The following is a 27,064-nucleotide window of genomic DNA, read 5'->3' as shown; positions in this document are numbered from 1 at the left end:
AGCTCGTGTGCTCATGCAGGTGAAGAGTACCGCCCATCGTTTGCTGTTTGCTAGCCCGCCTCTAGTTCTACGTGAGATGATCATCCAGGGCCCAAATACATCGAGTCCTACATAGGTAAAGGGGGGTTCTGTATTAAGTCTGTCGATAGGTAGATCCGCCATCCTTTGGTCTTGGCTTTTGCCTCTCAGCATTCGGCACCTAACACATTTGTGGAGATTACTGGCTACGCACCTTTTCATGCCAACGACCCAAATGCCCGCCGCCCTAATAGCGCCTTCGGTGAAGTGTCGTCCCTGATGCATGACTTGTTCGTGATAGTGGCGCACCAACAAAGTGGCGATGTGATGCCGGCCAGGGATGATGAGAGGGTTGCTTTCCTCCCTGCTCAGTTGGGACTTATTGAGGCGGCCTCCTACTCTCATGAGGCCGTCGTTGTCGATGAAGGGATTCAACTTCCAAAGTGGACTGTTTTTGTGAACACTCTTCTTTCCGCGAATGCAATTGATCTCTTCCGCATACGTTTCTCTTTGAACATGACCGAGAACAGTTTCCTTAGCCTTTGTAATTTCCTCTACGGTACGCAGCTCTTTGCAGATGTGCCAGCCGTGGCAGCCGGTAGTTTTACCATCTGATGTCTGGCGGAAGGTGGAGGCTATATGCTCGAGATGGGCTACTGCTCGCAGAAGGGCCGTCCATCTTGAGAAGCGTTGGAATCGGTGTGATCCGAATGCGTTTTTGTGCGATACATTGGTGAGTACCACGGATACTTGTGGGGGCCTTATCTCCGTATCGTTTTCGGGATCCACGAGTTCAAAATCGCCAACTGGGGTTGGTAGCGTTTCCGCAGGCTGCGCAAGAAACGTTGGTCCTGTGAGCCACGACGTATTCTGCAGTTGAGATGCGGGTACTGATCTGGTGGCATGATCTGCGGGATTTTGATCTGTGGGCACGTGATGCCATTGTTCTGGTTGAGTTGATTTCCTGATTCTTTCTACACGGTTAGCTACGTATACGTAGAATCTCCTCTTCTTGTTGTATATGTATCCCAGCACCACCTTGCTATCTGTGTAGAGTTTGACGGCATCTGGTTTGCTGTCCATCTCATTCTCGATAAGCTCCGCCAGTTCTACTGCTAACACTGCACCACACAGCTCTAGTCTGGGTATAGTATGGTCGGGTTGTGGCGCCAGCTTAGCTTTGCCAAGGATGAACCTGATGTGGCAACTTCCATCCACGTCCGTGGTTTTTAGGTAGGCCACTGCTGCTATAGCTTTGGTGGAGGCATCTGAGAACACGCAAAGCTCTTTGCTGTGTGCGGCGGTGAGAGATATAGGTGAATAGGGGCGTGGGATTTGAAGTTGCTCGAGGGCCTTCAAGGAGTGTTTCCACGTTTCCCACTCTTTCCGTTTTTCTGGAGGTAGTGGGGTGTCCCATTCCTGTTTTTCGAAGGACATTTCTCTGAGGAGAGACTTCCCTTGTATAGTGACAGGAGCCACGAATCCTAGCGGGTCGTAGAGACTGTTAACGGTGGACAGGACTCCGCGACGTGTGAAGGGTTTTTCTTCGATGGCTACCTGGAACGTAAAGGTGTCTGTTTTAAGATTCCAGCTTATCCCCAGGCTCCGCTGTATGGGAGGCGTGTCGGTCCCCAGATCCAAATTCTTGAGATCTGGTGCTTGATCATCTGCGTGGAACGCCTTCATCACTGTGGCACTGTTGGAAGCTATTTTGTGCAACCTTAGGTTGGCCTTTGCTAACATCTTTTGTGTCCTCTTGAGTAGATCTACGGCTTCTTCTTCGGTGGGAACTGATTTTAATCCGTCGTCCACATAGAAGTCTCTCTCGACGAAGCTCCTGGCGTCTTTCCCGAACTCTGCTTCTCCGTCTTGGGCCGTTCTTCTGAGGCCGTAGGCTGCCACTGCAGGTGATGGGCTGTTCCCGAAGACATGTACTTTCATGCGGTACTCCGTGATTTCTTTTTCTATGTCGTCATCTTGGTACCACAGGAATCTTAGGTAGTTACGGTTGTCTTCTCGCACAAGGAAGCAGTGGAACATCTGTTGAATGTCTGCGGTTACGGCGATAGGTTCCTTGCGGAAGCGGATCAGCACTCCCAGAAGACTGTTTGTCAGATCCGGCCCGGTGAGGAGAACATCGTTTAGGGAGACTCCCTGATACTGAGCGCTGGAGTCGAATACCACTCGGATTTGGCCAGGTTTCTGGGGGTGGTAGACGCCAAACGACGGGAGGTACCAGCATTCTTCGCCTTCTTTCAGTGCGGGCGCCGACTCTGCATGGCCACGGTGGAAGATTTTTTGCATGAAGGCCACAAAGTGTTCCTTGGTCTCCGGTTTCCTTTGTAGGTTACGGCGGAGCGAAGCGAGCCTAGACATAGCATGGTCTCTGTTGTTTGGGAGGCGTCTTCTTGGCGAGCGGAAAGGTAGTGGGGCCACCCAACTGCCCAATTCGTCCTTGAAGAGCTCCTTATCCATTAACCTCAAGAATTCTTTGTCTTCCATTGATGGCGCCTGTTTGTCGTCGTCCTTTGTGGTCTGGAACACTGTACTCCCTAGGTTGTTGGGGTATTTTCTTGCCACAGGCGCGTCGCCATAGTTCCTTTTGGTCTCGAGCTTCTCGTGGACCTGAAAGTGGTTCGGACAAGGTTTGAAGTGGGACATACGACCGTTCTCCAACAAGTTCGTCCGTAGGGCGCCTACGTTGTCGGGTCCTCGTATCCTGTCTATGCATACTTCTCCCACTACCACCCATCCTAGATCGAGCCTTTGAGCGCTTGGACCGTTGTGGTCCCCATTTCGCTGTTCACGGATCTTGTGTGCTCTCATGATGTCTCTGCCAAGTAGCAGCAGGATCTGGGCATCTTCGTCTAGTGGTGGGATATGATCGGCAATGGTTTTTAGATGGAGATGGTGTTGCGCCACGTCTGGCGTGGGGATCTCAGTCCTATCTTCTGCCATGTGATTGCACTCGAGTGTGGGAAGGGGCATGCTGACTTTGCCGTCTATTGAGCATATGATGTAGCCATTCACTCTTCTCCCTGTAGTCTCCATTCGCCCTGCGCACGTTCTGAGAGTGTAAGGAGAAGTACTGTCTTGTATGTTGAACATATCGAAGAATTCTGACCTGACCAGCGATCGGTTGCTCTGGTCGTCGATGATTGCATACATCCGTTTGGCTCTTTGGGGTTGTCCCTCTGGGTGCACTGCTACCAGACATATTTTAGAGCAAGATCTACCGTCGTTTCCTTCTCCGCATACTTCTGTGCATTTGGATGCTACTGACGTCGGGGGGGGTGTGTCTCCCACTTCTTCCTCCCCGCCCTGCTTTGTCGGAGGGTTAGGGGCTTTGCTTGCTTTGGGCTTCATAGCTTCCGGGTGTAGAGCGGCTATGTGCCTGTCGCTATCGCACTCTGTGCATTTCATAGCTTCTTTGCAGTCCTTGAATAAATGAGTTGTGGAAGCACAACATTTGAAACAGGCTCCCCATTCCCTGAGTAGGTTCTTTCGCTCCTCTATGGGTTTCATCCTGAATCCAAAGCACTTGTTAAGTGGATGCGGCTTTTTGTGGATAGGGCATTCTTTGTTAAGGTCCCTTGGTTTTTTGTCCCTGTCGGCCGTCTGGCTGGGACTCGCGTGGGTCGTAGGGGGCACGTCCGTCCTGTGGACCGAGATGGGTGTTCTGGAATCCTTGTACCTTGCTGTTGACCTTTCGTTCCTCGGGTGGCTGGCGCTGGATGTGGTTTGCGCCCCTAAGATGAAGCTGGGATCATTCCTTGTCTTTGCTGCTTCGCGAATGAAGCTCAAGAAAACTGAGAATGGGGGGTAGACAACCTGCTTCTCCCTTTTGTATTTGGAACCTTGTGAAAGCCACCTTTCTTGGAGGTTGAAGGGTAGCTTCTCCAGGATGGGTCTCACTCCACGAGCTGAATCTAGGGCGTTGAGACCCATTAAGGAATGGTCTTTCCTTGCGAACTCCAGTTCTTGCAGCAGGTCTCCAAGATCTCGTAACTTCGAGTAGTCTTTAGTTGTGATCTTGGGGAAGCTCTCGATTCTTTTGAAGAGTGAATCTTCGACTGCTTCGGGGCTGCCATAGGACTCTTCTAGCCTTTCCCACACTAGGTCAAGACCTACTTGGGGTTGGTGCGCGTTTGCCGCCCGAAGTCTCTGCGCTTGCTCCCTGGATACGTTCCCCAGGAACTTGACTAACAGGTTGAGCTCTTCCATTGCTGAGAAGTCCAAGCTGTCGATTGCGTCTTTGAACGTGAACTTCCACGTCCGGTAGTTCTCAGGGCGGTCGTCGAAGCTGATGAGTCCTGCGTGCACCAAGTCGCGCCGGATCATGTACTTGGCTATGTCTGTCAGACCTGAGACATCGGCGCGTTTGTCCCGTTCCGAGGTGGTTGCTGGGACGGTCTGTGCGGTCGCCTCTTCCTTGGCGTGGACGCGTGATGGCTGCTGGCCAGTGTGAGGGGCTGTTTTCTCCCGCGTGGGTGTACCTGGATTGCGAGCCTGTTGTGGTGCATCCGTGTGCGCGCTGGCGTGTGGATCACTCTTGTGGCTGTGGCTGTCCCAGGCAGCATGTGCCATTGCAGGAACGGCATCTTCTCCTCGTGGGCCTAGCAGGTCTTCGGTATCTGTGGAGTCGCTCCATCCGTGTTGAGATGGTGCGCTGGTGTTTACACTGAAGAGGCTCCTGACGTAGTCTTCAGTGCGTTGGACTGGATCCTCTGAGGCAAACCGTCTGTAGGGTTGCTCCCCGCCATCCTGTTGCGCGGCAGCTTCTAGGACTTCAGCTTGGGCTATGGCGGCGGCGGCTTCCTTCTCTTGATTAAGTGCCTCTAGATCCGCGTCCAATTCGGCCTTTTTACGCGCCGCGGCGGCGGCGGCATTTGCAGCGGCGGCGGTAGCAGCGGTAGCAGCGGCGGCGGCGTTGGCAGCGGCATTGGCAGCGGCGTTCTGCTCCTCCTCTTCTATGCGCGCTCTTTCTGTCCTTACGGCTGCCTCTCTGCGACTATATTCGGCCCTGGCACGTGCGGCCTCTGCGGTGGCTCGCGCCTTGGTGGCGTTTGTGCTCGCGCTAGACGTGTTGGATTGTGCTGATCTTGCTGACCTTGATGAGTGCCTTGATGTGCTGGAGCGCTGCGACGCGGTCTCCAGGAGGAGCTCTTTCCTCACACTTTGCGCGTCTGTGATAGCGGTCCGCACGCGGCTGTCACGTGTAAGGTCAATGTCATTTTGTAAGTCTCTTTCTTGCAGGCTTTCGCTGGTGTTGGCCCTGGTCAGGTAAGTAATGTATGCTTCTGACAGTTCTTGATAACGCGAGTAATCGGTCCTTAATTGCGTTATTGCCTGCTCGAGCTGTTGCGCATAGTTGCCAACGCTACTAACGTTGCGTATTCCCAGTGTGGTTGTGCTCCAAGCCAACTCTAATTTAGCGCGGTGCGCTTCAATGTCAGTCTCATATTTTTCGCGCCCCTTTTGTGTCAGTGTGACTGTCCGTTTGGGCCTTGCGCCTGCCTGCGCCTGTTGCAGCTGTGCAGCGGTCTCTGTGTCTGAGAGATCGCTTTCCTGCGTGATGTCTGGTGAGGCTCTGAGTTCTGCCATGCTGTAGGTGTGTGTAGGCCTTTGCCAGTGCGTGTGGCGTGCGGTCTTTTACCTTGTCAGCGATGGGCGTCTGTCTCAGATGATGCCGAGCGGTGTCCTGCAGCGTGCAGCGTTGGGGTAGCTGTACTTACAGGTGTCCGTTGGCTCCTCACTGTGGGGCTGAGCAGCGGGTGGACTCAGACAGAGAAAAGGGCAGTTAGGAATTGTAAGAGAAGCACTGTTTGTTGCAAGGCTGCTGTGCAGTTTGAGCTACTGGTTGTCTGTGAAAGCTGCAGACTGTTTGCAGTTGCAGAGGCTGCTCTGTGTACTATTAGCAAAGTAAGGCTGCTCACTGTCTTTGCATAAAGCTGTGGTAGTTTGCTGTGTAGAGGCTTGTGGCTCTGTGTAGCAACGTGCTTGTGCAATGTGGTGAGAGACTGCTGGTTATTTGCTATGTAGGCTGCCTGCTTGTTCCTTTAGCATAAAGGCTGTGGGTAGCAGCTCCTCTGTGTGTATTTCCCAAGGCACACGGTCCTCTTTTTACTCTTTTTACTATTCTGAAGCCAGGGCACGTTGGTATGAATGGCTCCCGATAGCATTAACACAGTTCCCTTTTAAATCACTCCAAGTCCTGTAATATTTCCTCCACTTTATTGGGAAAAGGTAGCAGGGTACAGATACTTGTGGATGGTGTGTAGTGGTGATTATTAGTTAGAAACCGGTAAAAAGAGATGGCCTCACCAAGGGGGATAAACAGAGAAAGGTTCTTTACTCACTGTCTCCAGGGTTGGAAAGAGGAAGTGAGGTGCGGTGTGGGCAAAGGAAAAGTCTAGGGGCAGACCATGTCTGAACAAACAGGAGGGGGGACAGACTAGCCCATTCTGGTGAGGATCTCAGAGACTGCTGTAGCAGCTCACTGATTCCATGCTCGCAGGCAAGGAGTGCAACATTGTTGCAAGCCACACAGGCACAGTATGTGTCTGCAGACTCCATGCAGCTGGGAGTGAGATCTGACAGGCAGAAGCTGCAAAGGAGAGAGGGGGGTGAGTCAGAAATGTGGTTCTTGTTCCATAACACCGGTATTCAATTGAAGTATCTCCAGTTGAACGCTCACAATCCCATCGATAGGGTAATCCTCGTTGCTCAACCCCCTCACCTTCATATGTTCCGCCGACCGCAGGGGACAATGCTTCAGGTGCTGGTCGTAGAAGTGCCGGTATATTATGGTCACTTGAGACCCGGTGTCCAATAGAGCAGCAGCATAGACTCCCTCTACTACCACCCGTACGATGGCCGAAGGGCCCACCTGACAGTAACCATCTCCCCCTGGAGTTCCTTCGCTTGGGCTCAGGTCAGGAGGGGCTTCGGAAGGTGTGGGGGTGGCCTCGGTGGTTTTGGCTTCTGAGGTCTGCCTCTGACAGATCATAGCCCTGGCCGAGCTTCCTTTACGGGGCGTTTCCTTTTCTTGGGTGACTCCATTAGGGCACTCTCTAGAGAAATGGCCTTTCTGTCCACAGGTATAGCAGACGATGTCTTTGAGGTCCAGTCGTCTTGAGTAAGTGGGGGAGGATCTCCCCGAAGCCCACCCTTTCATTGAGGGCGACTTGGGTGGCGCATCTTCCTCTTTGACAGGTGTCTTGGTCCGGCGAGCGGAGGCTCCCGGGGTGTCACTGACCGGAGGATCTCTGACCTTGGTGCCTGCATGCAGCTTGGTATAGGCCATCGTGAATAAGTGAATATAAGGCGCTAACAACTTAAATACATATAATAGTGATACGTGCAAGTGCAATAAAAATTAATATTAGTGCTCAAATAATAAACCCTGCTCAAACCCTCTGGTAGAACCTGTTTCCAGGGTTCCAAGTAGAAAGATGTATTTCAAACAATCCAGGAGGAGCAAAATATAGGGAAATAAAAAACAGAAAACAGTGCAAATTTAAGTGCAGACGTTGAGACTATGATGAAATAATAATGACAATATCTTGGCTCTGCTGGTCTATCTACTTACAAGATGTAAGTGGTAAGTATGCAGTTGGCAGATTGGGCTGCCACCCCAGGTAGTATCTGTGTATTTGTGGATATCCCTCCAGGCTTATCTCGTCAGGGTAACCATGGTGTACATAAGGGAGGAAACAAAGCTACATAGCGCGATCTGTCTTTCCAAAAACTTTATAAAATGAATATGAGCATATAAAATGTGCACTTACAATGTGCCAGAATTAAAAATGCATTTATCACAATCACAGTGATTCTAGGGGGTTTAATCCGATCTCACCGCCTCCTCCCTGGCTCTGGATATCAGCCGTCTGCAGCCTGGAACGCTCAGCTCCGTTTCTCCTCCGGCGCGTGTGACGTCACTGCTCAGTGGAAGGTACAGCTACGGATCCCTCACTAGACCAAAACACCACTCTACGCGTTTCGCCCAGCTCAACAAGCTGTCAATGGCTTCGTCAGGAGTGTGTGTCTGACACACTCTAGGGCCTGTCCCTAAGCTCCACAAGCTGACAGGTGACTCAGGACCTAACTGGGACCTTGGGGGCTGCTGGCCTAATGCAGAGGGTCACTGACCCCTGCATCCACCTCTTACCCCTAGCTGGTCCGGATCCTGAGTGCCTGCGTGCTGCCAAAACCCCGCGAAATGTATCTAACTGGGAGCAGGGGAATCCGGCCTTCCGATTGGCTCCCTGGCGTCATGTGTCTCTGCCCCTGTGCACCCTGGGGGCTGGCAGACTCATCTCGCGCATGCGCGAGCTATCCTGGGGCCTCCCGCGCTGTGTTCTACCACTGCGCATGCGCGACAGCCCTGACATGGCGGCGCCCTGCTTCCCGAGCCGCCGGGCCGGTGGCAACGCGATCGCGGCCTTAGCGACGGCCCAATCGCGTCCCCGGCAACCGGCCTGCTCGCCGCTCGCGTCCCTAGCTACCAGGGATCGATCTCTCTCTCTGCGCGCCGGCCCGATCCACACGCGCGCTCGCAACTGGGAAGGAGGGGGTGAGTGCGCGAGGGGGGACCTGGCTACACGCGAGGGGGGACCTGGCTACACGCGAGGGGGGACCTGGCTACATATATAAAAATCAATCATGAAGAAAATGTTTTAGTTCCCATTCTACATTAAGGCCACAAGGTTGCCAACTGTTTCAAACTTTTTCTCTTCCTGAGAGGTTTTCTATAGCGAGAAATTAGGGCTGAGATGTAAGGAGGGGCAGAAGAGTGTAAAGCTTTAAAAGTGAGGAGGAGAATGGAGTGTGAGATGCGGGATTTGATCGGAAGCCAGGAGAGGGATTTCAGGAGGGGAGATGCTGAGACAGATCTAGGAAAGAGTAGAGTGATTCTGGCAGCAGCGTTTAGGATAGATTGAAGGCGAGACAGGTGAGAGGCAGGAAGGCCGGACAGCAGGAGGTTACAGTAATCGAGACGGGAGAGAATGAGGGCCTGAGTCAGAGTTTTAGCAGTCGTGCAACAGAGGAAATGGTGTATTCAGTGTTATTTTTTGTTATTGTATGTTTTGTTAGTCATTTAGTGAGGCAGCAGTATACTTACACCATGATTTCTCTGTGTGTTTATTTTTACATGTCCTGAGGATATCTTTGTGGACACCTGAGGCCTATCCGGAACCAACCGACTGGACTCAATTATATGGTTTGACCACATTTGCCATTTCTTGATTTCTGGACTTTATAGTTACTCTAAGGTGCAGGAAGCATTTTTTGTTGTTTGTTTAGGTCGGTGGAAGTGTTATTTAGGGAGGACAGACGGTCCAACCCTGGATCAATGTCTCAAATGGAACTGTAATTGGGAAAAATAATTCTAGGAAATGATGCAGAGATATACTTTTTGCAAATGATGCGCCTCTAAGTAAGCAGAGATATACTTTTTGCGAATATTAGCCATGTAACAGGGTGCCTAAGACCAAGTCATATGACATGAGTAGAAACAACAAAACCCTTTTGAAACTTGTGGGGTAGGAAGTCTAAAACAGGTTACACATACACACTGCTCTGCGTGTTACAAATACACACTGCTCTGCGTGTTACACATACACACTGCTCTGCGTGTTACACATACACACTGCTCTGCGTTTCACACAAACACTGCTCTGCGTGTTACACATACACACTGCTCTGCGTGTTACACATACACACTGCTCTGCGTGTTACACATACACACTGCTCTGCGTTTCACACAAACACTGCTCTGCGTGTTACAAATACACACTGCTCTGCGTGTTACACATACACACTGCTCTGCGTGTTACACATACACACTGCTCTGCGTTTCACACAAACACTGCTCTGCGTGTTACACATACACAGTGCTCTGCGTGTTACAAATACACACTGCTCTGCGTGTTACAAATACACACTGCTCTGCGTGTTACACATACACACTGCTCTGCGTGTTACACATACACACTGCTCTGCGTTTCACACAAACACTGCTCTGCGTGTTACACATACACAGTGCTCTGCGTGTTACAAATACACACTGCTCTGTGTGTTACACATACACACTGCTCTGCGTGTTACACATACACACTGCTCTGCATGTTACACATACACACTGCTCTGCGTTTTACACATACACACTGCTCTGCGTGTTACACATACACACTGCTCTGCATGTTACACATACACACTGCTCTGCGTTTCACACAAACACTGCTCTGCGTGTTACAAATACACACTGCTCTGCGTGTTACACATACACACTGCTCTGCGTTTCACACAAACACTGCTCTGCGTGTTACAAATACACACTGCTCTGCATGTTACACATACACACTGCTCTGCATGTTACACATACACACTGCTCTGCGTGTTACACATACACACTGCTCTGCGTTTCACACAAACACTGCTCTGCGTGTTACAAATACACACTGCTCTGCGTGTTACACATACACACTGCTCTGCGTGTTACACATACACACTGCTCTGCGTGTTACAAATACACACTGCTCTGCGTGTTACACATACACACTGCTCTGTGTGTTACACATATACACTGCTCTGCATGTTACACATACACACTGCTCTACGTGTTACAGATACACACTGCTCTGCGTGTACACATACACACTGCGTGTTACACATACACTGCTCTGGTGTCACACATTCACACTGCTCTGCGTGTCACACATACACACTGCTCTGCGTGTTACACATACACACTGCTCTGTGTGTTACACATACACACTGCTCTGTGTGTTACACATACACACTGCTCTGCGTGTTACAAATACACACTGCTCTGCGTGTTACAGTACACACTGCTCTACGTGTTACAGATACACACTGCTCTGCGTGTTACACATACACACTGCTCTGCGTGTTACACATATACACTGCTCTGCGTGTTACAAATACACACTGCTATGCGTGTTACAAATACACACTGCTCTGCATGTTACAAATACACACTGCTCTGCGTGTCACACATACACACTGCTCTGCGTGTTACAGTACACACTGCTCTACGAGTTACAGACACACACTGCTGTGTGTGTTACACATATACACTGCTCTGCATGTTACACATACACACTGCTCTGCGTGTTACAGTACACACTGCTCTACGTGTTACAGATACACACTGCTCTGCATGTACACATACACACTGCGTTTTACACATACACTGCTCTGGTGTCACACATACACACTGCTCTGCGTGTCACACATACACACTGCTCTGCGTGTTACACATACACACTGCTCTGTGTGTTACACATACACACTGCTCTGCGTGTTATAAATACACACTGCTCTGCGTGTTACAGTACACACTGCTCTGCGTGTCACACATACACACTGCTCTGCGTGTTACACATACACACTGCTCTGCGTGTTACACATATACACTGCTCTGCGTGTTACACATACACTGCGTGTTACACATACACTGCTCTGGTGTCACACATACACACTGCTCTGCGTGTCACACATACACACTGCTCTGCGTGTTACAAATACACACTGCTCTGCGTGTTACATATACACACTGCTCTGCATGTTACAATTACACACTGCTCTGCGTGTTACACATAAACACTGCTCTGCATGTTACAAATACACACTTCTCTGCGTGTTACAAATACACACTGCTCTGCGTATTACACATACACACTGCTCTGCGTGTTACAAATACACACTGCTCTGCGTGTTACAAATACACACTGCTCTGCGTGTTACACATACACACTGCTCTGCGTGTTACACATACATACTGATCTGCGGGTTACAAATACACACTGCTCTGCGTGTTACACATACACACTGCTCTGTGTGTTACACATACACACTGCTCTGCGTGTTACAAATAGACACTGCTCTGCATGTCACAAATACACACTGCTCATTACACATACACACTGCTCTGCGTGTTACACATACACACTGCTCTGCGTGTCACACATACACACTGCTCTGCGTGTTAAAGTTACATACTGCTCTGCGTATTACAAATACACAGTGCTCTGCGTGTCACACATACTGCTCTGCGTGTCACACATACACACTGCTCTGTGTGTCACACATACACACTGCTCTGCGTGTCACACATACACACTGCTCTGCGTCACACATACACACTGCTCTGCGTGTCACACACACTGCTCTGCGTGTCACACATACACACTTTTCTGCGTATTACACATACACGCTACTCTGCGTGTTACACATACACACTGCTCTGCGTGTTACACATACACTCTGCTCTGCGTGTACACATACATACTGCATGTTACACATACACACTGCTCTGCATGTTACACATACACACTGTTCTACGTGTTACACATGTGCTACGTGAAGGTGAAAGAAAACGGCGCTAACTCTATTAGTGTACACTAATAATATACAGTGAATATTTTGACCAAATCAATTAATTGTTAAACAGTGATATTGTGTTCAAATAACGTGATAATATTATTAAAAGGTTCAAACCCCCTGCTCAAACCCAGCTGGTGGGGACTGGTTTCGCTAGTCCCACAAATCGTCACTCTCCAGTTGTAATCCAGGGGGAGCATGAAGGGAAAAGAACATAAAACAGGAAAAAACAATCTAAGTGCAGACAATAAAATTCAAGTGATATAAATTCTGCGTTCTTTCTTGGCTCATATGTGATGTCTACTTACAAGATGTAAGTCAAAATCAAGCGGTTTTGACACTCAATGGTCTCTGCTGTGCAGGTATTCCCACCAGGTGATAGGGTCTCCAGCTCTCAGCTCCGCAGCAAAGTGTATGTAAAAGAAATACAGACCATAGTGCAGACCAGTATGATGTAAAAAACTAGACTTTATGGGGTTTTAAAAATGAACACTTACAATAAAAACAAGTATTTCAGGCATGTACCACAATCATTGTGATCAAAGAGAGAAGATTAATTGGTTTACACTTCAGGCTCACCCGCCTCCTCCGGTGTGACTTGGTGTGGACCACCACTCTCAGGGACTTTGTACCTCCAGCGGTGGGCGCATTGATCCAGGTCTCTCTCCCCTCGTGGGTTCCCTCTTCTGTGGGTCGATCACCTTCCCATAGCAGCTGCCCGCAGGTACTGTGGAGTTCTTCACTGGGATACAGCCTCTCTGATGGATGTTTCAGCTTCACTTTTACAACGATGCGTCACTTCCGCTCCGTCCCGATACGTCACTTCCGGTCGCGGTTCTGTGAGTATCTGTCAGTAAATTTCTCCTCTCTTCTCTCTCCTCTCTGGGCGGCTACCACTCTACGCGTTTCGCCAAAAAAGGGTGTGTGGCGAAACGCGTAGAGTGGTAGCCGCCCAGAGAGGAGAGAGAAGAGAGGAGAAATTTACTGACAGATACTCACAGAACCGCGACCGGAAGTGACGTATCGGGACGGAGCGGAAGTGACGCATCGTTGTAAAAGTGAAGCTGAAACATCCATCAGAGAGGCTGTATCCCAGTGAAGAACTCCACAGTACCTGCGGGCAGCTGCTATGGGAAGGTGATCGACCCACAGAAGAGGGAACCCACGAGGGGAGAGAGACCTGGATCAATGCGCCCACCGCTGGAGGTACAAAGTCCCTGAGAGTGGTGGTCCACACCAAGTCACACCGGAGGAGGCGGGTGAGCCTGAAGTGTAAACCAATTAATCTTCTCTCTTTGATCACAATGATTGTGGTACATGCCTGAAATACTTGTTTTTATTGTAAGTGTTCATTTTTAAAACCCCATAAAGTCTAGTTTTTTACATCATACTGGTCTGCACTATGGTCTGTATTTCTTTTACATACACTTTGCTGCGGAGCTGAGAGCTGGAGACCCTATCACCTGGTGGGAATACCTGCACAGCAGAGACCATTGAGTGTCAAAACCGCTTGATTTTGACTTACATCTTGTAAGTAGACATCACATATGAGCCAAGAAAGAACGCAGAATTTATATCACTTGAATTTTATTGTCTACGTGTTACACATACACACTGTTCTACGTGTTACACATACACACTGCTCTGCGTGTTAAACATTCACACTGCTCTGCGTGTGACACATACACACTGCTCTGCGTGTTACACATACACACTGCTCTGCATGTTACAGATACACACTGCTATGCGTGTTACACATACACTGCTCTGTGTGTTACACATACACACTGCTCTGCGTGTTACACATACACACTGCTCTGCGTGTTACACATACACACTGTTCTACGTGTTACGCAGACACACTGCTCTGCGTGTCACAAATACACACTGCTCTGCATGTTACAAATACACACTGCTCTGCGTGTTAAATATACACACTGCTCTGCGTGTTACACATACACACTGCTCTGCGTGTCACACATACACACTGCTCTGCGTGTCACACATGCACACTGCTCTGCGTGTCACACATACACACTGCTCTGCATGTCACACATACACACTGCTCTGCGTGTCACACATACACACTGATCTGCGTGTCACACATACACACTGCTCTGCGTGTCACTCATACACACTGCTCTGCGTGTCACACATACACACTGCTCTGCGTGTTACACATACACACTGCTCTGCGTGTCACACATACTGCTCTGCGTGTCACACATACACACTGCTCTGCGTGTCACACATACACACTGCTCTGTGTGTCACACATACACACTGCTCTGCGTGTTACACATACACACTGCTCTGCATGTTACACATACACACTACTCTGCTTGTCACAAATACACACTGCTCTGCGTGTTAAAGTTACATACTGCTCTCCGTGTTACAAATACACACTGCTCTGCGTGTCACACATACACACTGCTCTGCGTGTCACACATACACACTGCTCTGCGTGTCACACACACTGTTCTGCGTGTCACACATACACACTGCTCTGCGTGTCACACATACACACTGCTCTGCATGTCACAAATACACACTGCTCGTTACACATACACACTGCTCTGCGTGTTACACATACACACTGCTCTGCGTGTTACACATACACACTGCTCTGCGTGTTAAAGTTACATACTGCTCTGCGTGTTACAAATACACAGTGCTCTGCGTGTCACACATACTGCTCTGCGTGTCACACATACACACTGCTCTGTGTGTCACACATACACACTGCTCTGCGTGTCACACATACACACTGCTCTGCGTCACACATACACACTGCTCTGCGTGTCACACATACACACTTTTCTGCGTATTACACATACACACTACTCTGCGTGTTACACATACACACTGCTCTGCGTGTTACACATACACTGCTCTGCGTGTACACAAACATACTGCATGTTACACATACACTCTGCTCTGCATGTTACACATACACACTGTTCTACGTGTTACACATACACACTGCTCTGCGTGTTAAACATTCACACTGCTCTGCGTGTGACACATACACACTGCTCTGCGTGTTACACATACACACTGCTCTGCGTGTTACAGATACACACTGCTATGCGTGTTACACATACACTGCTCTGCGTGTTACACATACACACTGCTCTGCGTGTTACACATACACACTGCTCTGCGTGTTACACATACACACTGTTCTACGTGTTGCGCAGACACACTGCTCTGCGTGTCATAAATACACACTGCTCTGCATGTTACAAATACACACTGCTCTGCGTGTTAAATATACACACTGCTCTGCGTGTTACACATACACACTGCTCTGCGTGTCACACATGCACACTGCTCTGCGTGTCACACATACACACTGCTCTGCGTGTCACACATACACACTGCTCTGCGTGTCACAAATACACACTGCTCTGCGTGTCACACATACACACTGCTCTGCGTGTCACACATACACACTGCTCTGCGTGTCACACATACACACTGCTCTGCGTGTCACTCATACACACTGCTCTGCGTGTCACACATACACACTGCTCTGCGTGTTACACATACACACTGCTCTGCGTGTCACACATACTGCTCTGCGTGTCACACATACACACTGCTCTGTGTGTCACACATACACACTGCTCTGCGTGTCACACATACACACTGCTCTGCGTGTCACACAAACACACTGCTCTGCATGTTACACATACACACTGCTCTGCGTGTTACACATACACACTACTCTGCTTGTCACAAATACACACTGCTCTGCGTGTTAAAGTTACATACTGCTCTGCGTGTTACAAATACACACTGCTCTGTGTGTCACACATACACACTGCTCTGTGTGTCACACATACACACTGCTCTGCGTGTCACACATACACCCTGCTCTGCGTCACACATACACACTGCTCTGCGTGTCACACACACTGCTCTGCGTGTCACACATACACACTTTTCTGCGTATTACACATACACACTACTCTGCGTGTTACACATACACACTGCTCTGCGTGTTACACATACACTCTGCTCTGCGTGTACACATACATACTGCATGTTACACATACACACTGCTCGGCATGTTACACATACACACTGTTCTACGTGTTACACATACACACTGTTCTACGTGTTACACATACACACTGCTCAGCGTGTTAAACATTCACACTGCTCTGCGTGTTACACATACACACTGCTCTGCATGTTACACATACACACTGTTCTACGTGTTACGCAGACACACTGCTCTGCGTGTCACAAATACACACTGCTCTGCGTGTTAAATATACACACTGCTCTGCGTGTCACACATACACACTGCTCTGCGTGTCACACATGCACACTGCTCTGCGTGTCACACATACACACTGCTCTGCGTGTCACACATACACACTGCTCTGCGTGTCACACATACACACTGCTCTGCGTTTCACACATACACACTGCTCTGCGTGTCACTCATACACACTGCTCTGCGTATCACACATACACACTGCTCTGCGTGTTACACATACACACTGCACTGCGTGTCACACATACTGCTCTGCGTGTCACACATACACACTGCTCTGCGTGTCACACATACACACTGCTCTGTGTGTCACACATACACACTGCTCTGCGTGTTACACATACACACTGCTCTGCGTGTTACACATACACACTACTCTGCTTGTCACAAATACACACTGCTCTGCGTGTTAAAGTTACATACTGCTCTGCGTGTTACAAATACACACTGCTCTGCGTGTCACACATACACACTGCTCTGCGTGTCACACACACTGCTCTGCGTGTCACACATACACACTGCTCTGCGTGTCACACATACACACTGCTTTGCGTGTCACACATACACACTGCTCTGCGTGTCACACACACTGCTCTGCGTGTCACACATACACACTGCTCTGCGTGTCACACATACACACTGCTTTGCGTGTTACACATACACACTGCTCTGCGTGTACACATACATACTGCATGTTACACATACACTCTGCTCTGCGTGTCACACATACACACTGCTCTGCGTGTCACACATACACACTGCTCTGCGTGTCACACATACACACTGCTCTGCGTGTCACACATACACACTGCTCTGCGTGTCACTCATACACACTGCTCTGCGTGTCACACATACACACTGCTCTGCGTGTTACACATACACACTGCTCTGCGTGTCACACATTCTGCTCTGCGTGTCACACATACACACTGCTCTGCGTGTCACACATACACACTGCTCTGCGTATCACACATACACACTGCTCTGCGTGTTACACATACACACTGCTCTGCGTGTTACACATACACACTACTCTGCTTTTCACAAATACACACTGTTCTGCGTGTTAAAGTTACATACTGCTCTGCGTGTTACAAATACACACTGCTCTGCGTGTCACACATACACACTGCTCTGTGTGTCACACATACACACTGCTCTGCGTGTCACACATACACACTGCTCTGCGTGTCACACATACACACTGCTCTGCGTGTTACACATACACACTGCTCTGCGTGTTACACATACACACTACTCTGTCACAAATACACACTGCTCTGCGTGTTAAAGTTACATGCTGCTCTGCGTGTTACAAATACACACTGCTCTGCGTGTCACACATACACACTGCTCTGCGTGTCACACATACACACTGCTCTGCATGTCACACATACACACTGCTCTGCGTGTCACACACACTGCTCTGCGTGTCACACATACACACTGCTCTGCGTGTCACACATACACACTGCTCTGCGTGTCACACATACACACTGCTCTGCGTGTCACACACACTGCTCTGGCTGTCACACACACTGCTCTGCGTGTCACACACACTGCTCTGCGTGTCACACATACACACTGCTCTGCATGTCACACGTACACACTGCTCTGCGTGTCACACGTACACACTGCTTTGCGTGTTACACATACACACTGCTCTGCGTGTACACATACATACTGCATGTTACACATACACTCTGCTCTGCGTGTTACACATACACACTGCTCTGCGTGTACACATACATACTGCATGTTACACATACACTCTGCTCTGCGTGTTACACATACACACTGCTCTGCGTCTTAAACATACACACTGCTCTGCGTGTCACACATACACACTGCTCTGCGTGTCACACACACTGCTCTGCGTGTCACACATACACACTGCTCTGCGTGTTACACATACACACTGCTCTGCGTGTTACAGATGCACACTGCTATGCGTGTTACACATTCACTCTGCTCTGCGTGTTACACATACACTGCTCTACGTGTCACACATACACATTGCTCTGCGTGTTACACATACACACTGCTCTGTGTGTTACACATACACACTTCTCTGTGTGTCACACATACACACTGCTCTGCGTGTTACACATACACACTGCTCTGCGTGTTACACATACACACTGCTCTGCGTGTTACACATACACTGTTCTGCGTGTCACAAACACACACTGCTCTGCGTGTCACACATACACACTGCTCTGCGTGTCACACATACACACTGCTCTGCGTGTCACACATACACACTGCTCTGCGTGTCACACAAACACACTGCTCTGCGTGTTACACATACACACTGCTCTGCGTGTTACACACACACTGCTCTGCATGTTAGAGTTACATACTGCTCTGCGTGTTACACATACACACTGCTCTGCGTGTTACACATACACACTGCTCGTTACACATACACACAGCTCTGCGTGCCACACATACACACTTCTCTTCGTGTTACACATACACACTGCTCTGCGGGTTAGAGTTACATACTGCTCTGCGTGTCACACATACACACTGCTCTGCGTGTCACACATACACACTGCTCGTTACACATACACACAGCTCTGCGTGCCACACATACACACTGCTCTGCGTGTTACACATACACACTGCTCTGCGTGTTACACATACACACTGCTCAGCGTGTTAGTTACATACTGCTCTGCGGGTTACACATACATACTGCTATGCGTGTCACACATACACACTGCTCTGCGTGTTACACATACACACTGCTCAGCGTGTTAGTTACATACTGCTCTGCGGGTTGCACATACATACTGCTATGCGTGTCACACATACACACTGCTCTGCGTGTTACACATACACACTGCTCTGCGTGTACACATACATACTGCATGTTACACATACACTCTGCTCTGCGTGTTACACATACACTCTGCTCTGCGTGTTACACATACACACTGCTCTGCGTCTTAAACATACACACTGCTCTGCGTGTCACACATACACACTGCTCTGCGTGTCACACACACTGCTCTGCGTGTCACACATACACACTGCTCTGCGTGTTACACATACACACTGCTCTGCGTGTTACAGATGCACACTGCTATGCGTGTTACACATTCACTCTGCTCTGCGTGTTACACATACACTGCTCTATGTGTCACACATACACATTGCTCTGCGTGTTACACATACACACTGCTCTGTGTGTTACACATACACACTTCTCTGTGTGTCACACATACACACTGCTCTCCGTGTTACACATACACACTGCTCTGCGTGTTACACATACACACTGCTCTGCGTGTTACACATACACTGTTCTGCGTGTCACAAACACACACTGCTCTGCGTGTCACACATACACACTGCTCTGCGTGTCACACATACACACTGCTCTGCATGTCACACATACACACTGCTCTGCGTGTCACACAAACACACTGCTCTGCGTGTTACACATACACACTGCTCTGCGTGTTACACATACACACTGCTCTGCATGTTAGAGTTACATACTGCTCTGCGTGTTACACATACACACTGCTCTGCGTGTTACACATACACACTGCTCGTTACACATACACACAGCTCTGCGTGCCACACATACACACTTCTCTTCGTGTTACACATACACACTGCTCTGCGGGTTAGAGTTACATACTGCTCTGCGTGTCACACATACACACTGCTCTGCGTGTCACACATACACACTGCTCGTTACACATACACACAGCTCTGCGTGCCACACATACACACTGCTCTGCGTGTTACACATACACACTGCTCTGCGTGTTACACATACACACTGCTCAGCGTGTTAGTTACATATTGCTCTGCGGGTTACACATACATACTGCTATGCGTGTCACACATACACACTGCTCTGCGTGTTACACATACACACTGCTCAGCGTGTTAGTTACATACTGCTCTGCGGGTTGCACATACATACTGCTATGCGTGTCACACATACACACTGCTCTGCGTGTTACACATACACACTGCTCTGCGTGTCACACATACACTGCTCTGCGTGTCACACATACACACTGCTCTGCGTGTTACACATACACACTGCTCTGCGTGTTAGAGTTACATACTGCTCTGTGTGTTACACATACACACTGCTCTGCGTGTTACACATACACACTGCTCTGCGGGTTAGAGTTACATACTGCTCTGCATGTTACACATACATACTGCTCTGCGTGTTACACATACACACTGCTCTGCGTGTTACACATACACACTGCTCTGCATGTTACACATACACACTGCTCTGCGTGTTACACATACACACTGCTCAGCGTGTTAGTTACATACTGCTCTGCGTGTTACACATACATACTGCTCTGCATGTTACACATACACACTGCTCTGCGTTTTACACATACACACTGCTCTGCGTGTTACACATACACACTGCTCTGCGTGTTAGAGTTACATACTGCTCTGCGTGTTACACATACACACTGCTTTGCGTGTTACACATACACACTGCTCTGCGTGTTAGAGTTACATAATGCTCTGCGTGTTACACATACACACTGCTCTGCGTGTTAGTTACATACTGCTCTGCATGTTACACATAACCCCACTACCACTGGAGTTTTCTTGCTATACACTCTGGTATAAATAAACTGACCGAACATGTGACCCCTTATACCGACCCCAAGACCTAAGGGCCATATTACTAAATGGTGCTATGAAACAGATGACCTTCCAGCCCTGGAAGAAACGTTACAAACCATTCAGCTGAACGAGCGGCACTATGTCTTCCTGTGCTGGAAGGATTCTTATGGAATTGCATTGAATATTACGTTTGACCCATAATCCTCTCCTGGAATCACCTATTCTCTCCTCACCTTCCTACCTGCTGTACTCTGCGCTCCTTCTCCCTGTATTAGTAATCTGTGCTGGCTGCATCCCCCCGCAGTGCCCAGTGATTAGACCTCTGCAACCTCCTCCCAGAATCCCTATAGAGGAGCGAGTCATGTCAGCAGCATCCAGATCTCACACTATTCAGCCATAAACTTGTTTTCCAAACCCTGTGTCATACATCTCCCTGCTGCTCACACACCTGTGTCATACGTCTCCCTGCTGCACACACACCTGTGTCATACGTCTCCCTGCTGCTCACACACACCTGCGCTATACGTCTCCCTGCTGCTAACACACCTGTGTCATACGTATCCCTGCTGCACACACACCTGTGCCAAACGTCTCCCTGCTGCACACACACCTGTGTCATACGTCTCCCTGCTGCATACACACCTGTGCCAAACGTCTCCCTGCTGCTCACACACACCTGTGTCATACGTCTCCCTGCTGCACACACACACACACACCTGTCCCATACGTCTCCCTGCTTCACACACACACCTGTGTCATACGTCTCCCTGCTGCACACACACCTGTGTCATACGTCTCCCTGCTGCACACACACACACCTGTATCATACTTCTCCCTGCTGCACACACCTTTGTCATACGTCTCCCTGCTGCACACACACCTGTGTCATACGTTTCCCTGCTGCACACACACACCTGTGTCATACGTCTCCCTGATGCACACACACCTGTGTCATACTTCTCCCTGCTGCACACACACACACCTGTGTCATACGTCTCTCTGATGCACACACACCTGTGTCATACTTCTCCCTGCTGCACACACCTGTGTCATACGTCTTCCTGCTGCATAGACACCTGTGTCATATGTCTCCCTGTTGCACACACACCTGTGTCATACTTCTCCCTGCTGCACACACCTGTGTCATACGTCTTCCTGCTGCATACACACCTGTGTCATATGTCTCCCTGTTGCACACACACACCTGTGCCATACACACAGGGGGATTATTTGGGCTGAAAAAGGTTTAACACACAATTTGCGGTAACAGAAGTTAGATTTCCCACCTTCTTTATCACACGAGGCAGTCAGTAAACTCTGCTATTTGTTTGTTTCCAACAATGTGACATGAAATGTTCTGCCCGAGAAATGTAATATTTACCCATAAAATAATGTGATTTCTTTCTCACACAGAGTCTGCTGATTCTATAGTGACACATTCCCATCAGGATCTGTATATAACACTCACCTCACCCTCCATAGTAACACAGACACGGTGATATTCACAGGTTACTCATCCCAGCTCCATCTCCACCCAGCTGTAAGTACAATTATTTCTAGTGTTTTTATATTAACTGTAATTTTTACTAAGTTGATCTTTTTATGTGTAATGTCTATAAATATTCTCTGCAATACAAACCCCCCTAATACTCCTCGTGTGTAATAACTAGATACTATACTGTAAGTAACACTGTATCCCCGGGGTGCAGCCCCCCCAGATATGTCTGATCTGTCCCGTGCTGAGCGTATTATTACACCTGTGATAACCTGTAACATTCTCTAACAGATCTGTAAAGATGCTTCTCTCCCAGAGACCTCTGCTGCTCGCGCTTCTCCTGGGGATAATCTCCATCGTCACATTGGTGGAATCGGCCAAATATGAGACGTAAGAAATGGAGTTTGTGGGACAGAGAAAGGAATAGAGATTTATTGGTGCTGTGTGTAGGGTTGTAGCTGGGGATCCTTCATGTGATGCGTGCCTGATATTAACCTTGTAACTGATATCAACCCTCCTGTGCCTGTTCCATACGCAGCCTGCCTTACATGTTATTATATTTCTCTGTGTGTTATTATATATCTCTGTGTGTTATTATATCTCTCTGCGAGTTATTATATCTCTCTGTGTGTTATTATATCTCTCTGCGAGTTATTATATCTCTCTGTGTGTTATTATATCTCTCTGCGTGTTATTATATCTCGGCATGTTATATCTCTGTGTGTTATCATATCTCTCTGCGTGTTATTATGGCTCTGTGTGTTATTATATCTCTCTGTGTGTTATTATGTCTTCGTGTGTTATTATATCTCTCTTCGTGTTATTATATCTCTCTGCTTGTTATTATATCTCTCTGCGTGTTATTATATCTCTCTGCTTGTTATTATATCTCTCTTCGTGTTATTATATCTCTCTGCTTGTTATTATATCTCTCTGCGTGTTATTGTATATCTCTGCGTGTTATTATATCTCTGCGTGTTATTATATCTCTCTGCGTGTTATTATATCTCTCTGCGTGTTATTATATCTCTGTATGATTTTATACATCTCTGCGTGTTATTATATATATATATATTATTAGATCTCTCTGCGTGTTATATATATATATATATATATATATATATATTATTATTATATCTCTCTGTTATTATATCTCTGTATGTTTTATAGATCTTTGCGTGTTATTATATATATATATATTATTATTATATCTCTCTGCGTGTTACTATATCTCTAAGCGTGTTATTATATCTCTCTGTGTTGTTATTGTATCTCTCTCTGCAATTCTTTACTTGCCCATGTGGCAGTGAATGGGTTAAATCTGTGGGAAATATTTGCCCCCTGACTCCCCGGGGGACATTTCCTGACATCAGTTTGTTGTCTTCATCTCTAGTGAAGAAGATCAGATGTTGGAGACCAAGAGAGAGGAGAATGAGCAGGGAAATCGCATGAAGAGACTGGCAGGTCTCCTGGAAGAAGTGCGCTCTCTTCTCAGACGGGAGACGCGGGCGGATCGTATAGAGACCAGAGATAATATAGAGACCAGAGATAATATAGAGACCAGAGATAGTCCTTCACTTTTTTATCTTGTTGGGAAGCACTTAGGGGGCTTGGGCATGGGGCGTTAATAAATTCTGCTCCTTACACGTGAGCTTTGCAATGTCCTGTAACAGTGCGCTCTCTGTATAAGGACAATGTCCTGTAACACTGCGCTCTCTGTATAAGGACAATGCCCTGTAACACTGGGCTCTCTGTATAAGGACAATGTCCTGTAACACTGCGCTCTCTGTATAAGGACAATGCCCTGTAACACTGCGCTCTCTGTATAAGGACAATGTCCTGTAACACTGCGCTCTCTGTATAAGGACAATGCCCTGTAACACTGCGCTCTCTGTATAAGGACAGTATACATGTCACGCTGCTTTTATGGGTTTCCTAAATCTCCTGATTTCCTGCTTTCTCCATGAAATAATAATGATAGAAATGAGAGATCACTGTTACAATGAGACAGACTGTAACATGAAGATAAAAGGGTGTCCCTCACTAATCCACGCCAGAGATTTAGCACACGCTAGTGTCACTGACGTGACTAGTACTAACATGTACTAATGTGAGTGTGCGCTTTAGTGAGTGAGACTCAGCATGTGTCACACACACACACATGAGAAGAACATGCTACTAATAACCGTGCGTGTGCTGACAGTATACCTAATATCTGTGTCTGTGTCACACTGTCAGTGCTGAGAAGGGTTTCTTCCTCTGTCTGTAACCGTATAATCACAAAGATCATTTGTACGCTGCTTTTCCCTTTTACTTTGCAATAAAACAGCATTTCAGCATCAGTTTGTGTATTCTCCTACCTCACAGTGACGCACACACACACACACATACACACCTCTATCCCCACAGTGACAGTACTACTTCAGTAACAGTACACACACACGATAATGCACATACACCCCCACATAATAATGCACACACACAATGGTACCCCCACATTCTCTACACATTCACTACACAGACACACACACAGACACATAATAATACACACACACACACACACACACACACACACACACACACACACACACACACACACACACACACACACACACACACACACACACACACACACACACTGATACCCCCACATTAATTACACAGCCACACACATACACACACACACAGACACACTGGTACCCTACACATACATATTAGAATAAACACATATGTATGTATGCTTTTATTTATATAGCACCAGCAATGTACCCCGCACGTTACAGCGCTGCATGGCCCGTGTACCCCCATTCTTGGCCCTTCTGCGTTCCGCTGCACCCCAATAAACACAGAAACCTTAAGTTTGATCAAATGGCCGCAGCCTTTTATTTAACCATAAACCTCAAACCTTCCTGGGATTGGTCAGCAAGTCGCCCCAAACCTGCGACCATGCTCAGCACCGGTACCTGACCCAGTGACCCTGCTCAGCACCGCTACATGACCCAGTGACCCTGACACTGCTCAGCGCCGCTACATGACCCAGTGACCCTGCACAGCACAGCTACATGACCCAGTGACCCTGCACAGCGCAGTTACATGACCCAGTGACCCTGCACAGCACAGCTACATGACCCAGTGACCCTGCACAGCGCAGTTACATGACCCAGTGACCCTACTCAGTACCGCTACATGGCCCAGTGACCCTGACAATGCTCAGCACCCCTACATGACCCAGTGACCCTTCTCAGTGCCGCTACATGACCCAGTGACCTTGCTCAGTTCTGCTACATGACCCAGTGACCCTGACCCTGCTCAGCACCCCTACATGACCCAGTGACCCTGCTACATGCCGCTACATGACCCAGTGACCCTGCTCAGCGCTGCTACATGTTCCAGTGGCCCTGACCCTGCTTAGCACCCCTACATGACCCAGTGACCCTGCTCAGTGACGCTACATGACCCAGTGACCTTGCTCAGTTCTGCTACATGACCCAGTGACCCTGACCCTGCTCAGCACCCCTACATGACCCAGTGACCCTGCTCAGTGACGCTACATGACCCAGTGACCCTGCTCAGCGCTGCTACATGTTCCAGTGGCCCTGACCCTGCTTAGCACCCCTACATGACCCAGTGACCCTGCTCAGTGACGCTACATGACCCAGTGACCCTGCTCAGCGCTGCTACATGACCCAGCGCAAACCTGGTCTCCTGGCACAGGTATATAGATGACGTACTTTTAATTTGTAAAGGAGGAGAGACTGAATTGACAAATTTTATCACACGAATTAACGAAAACAATGTGAATTTAGAGTTCACATCTGAGCATAGTCGAGTGAACATCAACTTTTTAGATCTAACAATCTATATAGATAATTCCGAAATTAAAACCAAAAGTTTTTTAAGCCAACTGAGGCTAACAACTTTTTAATGACATCGAGTTGCCACCATCCGAAGTGGCTTCAAAACATACCGTACTGCTGCGACACACTTTATTCGAGCAAATACCCAGTATGTACCTGGCAGATACCTGGAATGCGCCGCTCCTCACCTCTGACAAGCCCCGTTGTGTTTGCCTTCCCAGCCTGGGTTCATGCCTGGCTGACGGGCGGCTGATCTGTTAAATGATAATGATTAGGATTTAATAGGCTGCAATGCTTCGCGTGTCTACCAGATGGCATAAATTCATGAATTGTAATGCAGTATATATATATATATACTGTGCAGTATTG

The 27,064-nt window shown here is 48.4% G+C and overlaps 1 long non-coding RNA gene across 1 annotated transcript; it reads left to right on the top strand.

The window, feature by feature from the left end:
* Positions 1-7,850: 7,850 nt before the first annotated feature.
* LOC142490538 (uncharacterized) lies at positions 7,851-25,446 on the top strand. Its single transcript, XR_012800097.1, has 5 exons — positions 7,851-7,972; positions 9,183-9,241; positions 22,757-22,883; positions 23,130-23,228; positions 24,232-25,446. It is a non-coding gene; the product is annotated as an uncharacterized LOC142490538 (long non-coding RNA).
* Positions 25,447-27,064: the final 1,618 nt, after the last annotated feature.

This window comes from Ascaphus truei, chromosome 3 (assembly GCF_040206685.1).
Source record: "Ascaphus truei isolate aAscTru1 chromosome 3, aAscTru1.hap1, whole genome shotgun sequence".
Classification (NCBI taxonomy): Eukaryota; Metazoa; Chordata; class Amphibia; order Anura; family Ascaphidae; genus Ascaphus; species Ascaphus truei.
Note: the sequence above shows the minus strand (reverse complement) of the source record. Positions and strands in the feature narration are given on the sequence as shown.